The following is a 5,807-nucleotide window of genomic DNA, read 5'->3' as shown; positions in this document are numbered from 1 at the left end:
CACTCCACACAAGTCAATAACATCAACAAAGCTCACCTTTGTGCATCCACGCACAGCATAAAACGTTTGTTGGACAAAATGAGACAAAGAAGGAGTGGCATAAAACACGTCTTACTTTGGCAGCGTCGAAGAAAGTTGTACATGTAAATAAACTAAGGTGTGTTCAAGGACCGCCGAAAATAGTAGGACAAGACGGCGCTCGCCAAATCCTCTCGTCAGTGAAGCACGTTCAATATAAACAGTGGGATTTCTAACAATTAGGAAGCTTTTGTGTCATGTTTGTCCTCCTTAAGAAACCATATTAAACCACGGCACGGTGAAGCTGTGGTTACAGCTCGTGGCTCACACGGATAAGGTCCTGGGTTCGATTCCCGGGCTCTGGGTCTTTCTGTGTGGAGTTGTCTGTCTATCTGTGTTGGCCCTGCGATGAGGTGGCGGCCCCAATTGGGACAAGCGGTAGTAAATGGATGGATGAAAGGATGGATGGATTTATTCGCACTAGCTTTAGTGGTAGCATAACTGTTCACAGTTCACTAATAAAATCAAAAGTAATTTTAATATTCATGATCCATATACTTTTATTTTAACAATTGTATTCATTATTTACATTTTGGAATACCTCTTAATCATAATATATACATATATTTAGTAATATTTAAAACGGGTTCTTAACCTTTTTGATCTCGGGGCCCATCTACCCCACTACAGAGGGGACAGGGCCCACTCAAATATTAACAATCAATTAGTAATTTTGCTCTTGATTTTAATAATATTCAATAATTAAATCTAACCTACTTACAGTTTACAGCCTTGTCAAATAATACGAAAACATGTGTTAATCACAAATATCATAATCAGGGCTTAGATCAGACTGATTACAAAATAAATACTGCAAAAGAAGGGGCTCATAAAAACTGATGAAAAATAAATGTATGCATGATTGCACAGTGCTAAAATTCTGACTAAATTATTAAGAAAAAATACTAATAATAATAAATGTGTTTCTTAAATAAACTGTCAAAAAAATTTAAGTGCAAATATAAATACAGCCTCACCAATTTAGTCATCATTTTTGCAGTCAAAGGGGAACTGCAGTTTTTTGGGAATTTTGCCTATCCTTCACAATCACTATGAGACACATGACGATCGATGTCTTTTTTTTTTTTTGCATTCTAAATATTAAATAAATGCGATCAAAAGTCCGCTTACGATGGAGCCTATGAGAGCCGCACAATTCCGCCTACAAAGCCCTTTAAAAAATATCCAAACACCTCCATTAATGTTTTATATACATGATGTAAGTATATATATATATATATATATATATATATATATATATATATATATATATATATATATATATATATATATATATATATATATATATATATATATATATATATATATATATATATATATATATATATATATATATATTGTGGTAACAGGCATATTAATAATAACAATAAATATTTATGTATTTTTATCATTTCAAGCTTACGCACCGCATTAAATGTATGAATGGATGTAGTGTAATATATTTGGGAGGGTTCTACTCTTTTAAAGGCTGTTAAGTAGAGGAGACATGGACATCAGCGTGGATCTATTTGAGCTTTATTTTTCCACTCACATGTAAGCAAATGCGCCACAGCGTCAATTCTGGTCCTTCAGCAATCGCTATTTCTTCGGAATCAAAATATATATATTCATATATTACATATAGCCTATTAATTGCGCATTATTAACAAGGCATGCAGCTAAAATTCGATCGTCCTATATAGACTTTTCTCACAGCGTCTTTCACGGCGTACACGAGTGACGTAGCTCGCGCAAAGCTGACAAAAAAGTCGCATGCGGGTCGCATTCAGGTCGCATTGCGTTTAGACTGAAGTCACATTTGAAAAGATCAGATTCCAATAGTATTCAGGATTACCTTCTGATGTGGCTGGAATCTAATGTCAAAAGATCAGATTTGAAGCACTTTGGAGCGTTTAGACTGTCAAAAAATATCCGATCTGTGTTACTTCAGGGCTAAAAAAATCAGATTTGGTGTGCAGCGGAAACGGGGCCTAGGACTTTGGCTCGAGACTTCTTCTGTGTGTTTGACAGTGGCGTGCAGTCACTAGAGGCAGGGGAGGTGGGGCCTCACCTGCCATCATGGAAAGAAAAAAAATGTAAAAAGAAAAAAAAATTAATTAAATTGTTATATGTATCCAGTGATTATACTAAAGTTATTTTCCATTTAACTTCACCAGTTTTAGATTATTTTTAATTTTATTTTCACATTTGCCGTTCAAATACTGAGAAGAGACTGTGCGGTGATCAGCAGCTAGTTAAGGCACGTCACTCAGTTGTGCCTCAACATGGATTGTGCACAATGACTCGGCTAACTGCTGAGCTGCTGTGCAGTGAGACCGTATTGCTATATGAATTATATCAGCTAACTAAACCATAGTTTAGTTAGCTGAGGTATATAATGTACAGTGTATTTTGTCAACAACTGTATGTGTGTAACGTATTTCTTGTGCTGAGCATTCATAAAACTTCTGCAAAGGACGTACTGTCTGAGGCTCGCAGTAATCCGGCCTCCTGGTGGTAGAGATCATTCCTCGCCGCAGAAGAAAAAAATAAAAAAAATAGTTAGCAATAATAAGTGCAACGTTTTTTTATTTCCTCTCGCCTGAACTTTTATTAAAAACATGGAGGATTACATATGTAAAATAAAACAGTTTTCTAAACTGGACTTTCAATTGAAGCAGGAGGTAATAATCAGAGGTAGACCAACTCCGGAGCTAAAAGGTTTGCTTTTGACTTCGGGACAGAAGACCCATTCTTTTCAAACGGCGTGGTACACATACAAAGGCTGGCTGGGTGGATGTCCAGCAAGAAAGGTAAGACCATAATAATGTTTTTTTAATTAAATGTGCTTTTTTGTGTGCTACAGTTGTGTAAAGAATGCTGGTATGAGCTTTTAAACATAACCCGTTAACTGCTGCCAATCACATGGGGAATAAGATACTATTTAGGGTCCATATGTTTGTAAATCTGACTGTGATGATGCAGTGCCTCACCAGACATTAACCTCACCGCACGTCAATGGTGTTTGATATTGTCATTACTGCCACAAGTGGTGGAAAAGTGTGTTACAACTGAGTACCACATACGTACCACAGCTGGGAAACAATGGGCCCTGGCTCTATGATTAAGATACACTGATTGAAAACATAAAAACAAGCACGTCTTATCGGTTACCTACGATACAATGTACATCTGACATCACATGGACAAAGATAAGACCACCTGGAGGAAAGTTCTGTGGTCAGATGAAGCAAAAATGTAGCTGTTCGGCCACAATACCCAGCAATATGTTTGGAGGACAAAAGGTGAGGCCTTTAATCCCAGGAACACCATGCCTACCGTCTAGCATGGTGGTGGTAGTATTATGCTCTGGGCCTGTTTTGCTGCCAATGGAACTGGTGCTTTACAGAGAGTAAATGGGACAATGAAAAAGGAGGATTACCTCAGAATTCTTCAGGACAACCTAAAATCATCAGCCCGGAGGTTGGGTCTTGGGCGCAGTTGGGTAATCCAACAGGACAATGACCCCGAACACACGTCAAAAGTGGTAAAGGAATGGCTAAATCAGGCTAAATAAAGGTTTTAGAATGGCCTTCCCAAAGTCCTGACTTAAATGTGTGGACAATCCTGAAGAAACAAGTCAATGTCAGAAAACCAACAAATTTAGCTGAACGGCACCAATTTTGTCAAGAGGAGTGGTCAAAAATTCAACCAGAAGCTTGCCAGAAGCTTGTGGATGGCTACCAAAAGTGCTTTATTGCAGTGAAACCTGCCAAGGGACATGTAAACAAATATTAACATTGCTGTATGTATACTTTTGACCCAGCAGATTTGGTCACATTTTCAGTAGACCCATAATAAATTCATAAAAGAACAAACTTCATGAATGTTTTTTGTGACCAACAAGTATGTGCTCCAATCACTCCATCACAAAAAAATAAGAGTTGGAGAAATTATTGGAAACTCAAGACAGCCATGACATTATGTTCTTAACAAGTGTATGTAAACTTTTGACCCCGACTGTATTAAGAGTAAATTCCACTTTATAACTGTCAGTGGCGTTAGAAAAAAAAAATGTTGCTCTCATCCAATTAATTCCCATTATCCTTTAAGCAACAGCTCCGTGTATAAACAAATTATCAACTGTAATTGAGGCTAACTATCATGGATACAGAATTAAAGATGGCCCCAATTAGCGCGACAGTTATTGATCTGGGATGTGGGAGTCATCAACACAAAATTAATTGGCTTAATTGGCTTAATTAATTGGGATTAAAGGTAAATTAACAAATGTGTGTAGAAAGTAATGCCTTAGTGGTGCTCTTGTTAATTGGAATGAGCAGTAGGTAGGCTATGGCGTCACATAGTTGTAAAAGTGCAAAGGAATGACATTAAAGAAGAGCAGGGTGCAGAAAGTTGCTGTGTCGGTCTGAATTAGAGTGCCGATAAGAGGCCTCGGATAACTTTAGGCTGTCTTGAGCCGTGAAGCCCGAAAGGTCAGAATGCACTTAACCTCCCGGGATGAGGACTGTCAATTGTAGACGGCAAATCCACCCCGCGCACGCCAAAACAGCTGGATGACGGGACCGGAATAGGAACGTCAGGCCCTGCAAACAAGACAAATGAGCCCCTTGAGTCCCGGCCTCAAGTTTCTTTGAGCTTAAGAGTATCTCTTCACACACCAAATGACGGCCGTTGACTTAAAACAATGTAATGTGCAATGTAAAGAAAGAATCATTGGTAGGCCTAAGGTGTGTGCTAGTGGGTCTGATCTAAAATGTCAGTTTGGCAGGGTTGTCAAAATTCAAAGTCCCCCTTCACACAAAAGGGTTGCATAACATGCACATGCAATTAACAAAACATTCATGTTGTTTCCTGGAATCTGCGTATGTGTATAAGTGTGTTTAAAGATACTGTGTTGTTATGTTTTGATTGATGTAACAGTAAACGGTAGTAGTGATAAACAAATGAACTGTAATTAACGTGACCAAATTATTACGATTATCAATAATTATCACGATACTGTAGAACGTGCTAAAAAAGTACTTATACACACACTAAAATCTTTTAACCAAGTTGTTTTTTTAGCAACTAAAACAAATTGACACACTGTTAGAAAAGGCATGTTTTGTGTTTCTTATGCTTCTGTCATGATCCGTGGTCCGGATCATGTTTTTGTTATGTTCTGTTAGTTTTGGACTCTTGTCTTTGGGTTGTTTTATGTTTTGTACCTCATTGAGTGTTTCTTAAAATTAGATTAGATTAGATTAGATACACACGTCATATCTCGGTGTTGAATAAACATGCATTAAAGGCCTACCGAAATGAAATTTTCTTATTTAAACGGGGGTAGCAGATCCATTCTATGTGTCATACTTCATCATTTCGTGATATTGCCATATTTTTGCTGAAAGGATTTAGTAGAGAACGTCGACGATAAAGTTCGCAACTTTCGGTCGCTGATAAAAAAAAGCCTTACCTGTACCGGAAGTAGCGTGACGTCACAGGTTGTGGAGCTCCTCACATCTGCACATTGTTTACAATCATGGCCACAAGCAGCGAGAGCGATTCGGACCGAGAAAGCGACGATTTCCCCATTAATTTGAGCGAGGATGAAAGATTTGTGGATGAGGAAAGTGAGAGTGAAGGACTAGAGGGCAGTGGAAGCAATTCAGAAAGGGAAGATGCTGTGAGAGGCGGGTGGGACCTGATATTCAGCTGGGAATGAC

The sequence above is a fragment of the Entelurus aequoreus genome, linkage group LG03, assembly GCF_033978785.1.
Source record: "Entelurus aequoreus isolate RoL-2023_Sb linkage group LG03, RoL_Eaeq_v1.1, whole genome shotgun sequence".
Taxonomy (NCBI): domain Eukaryota; kingdom Metazoa; phylum Chordata; class Actinopteri; order Syngnathiformes; family Syngnathidae; genus Entelurus; species Entelurus aequoreus.
Note: the sequence above shows the minus strand (reverse complement) of the source record.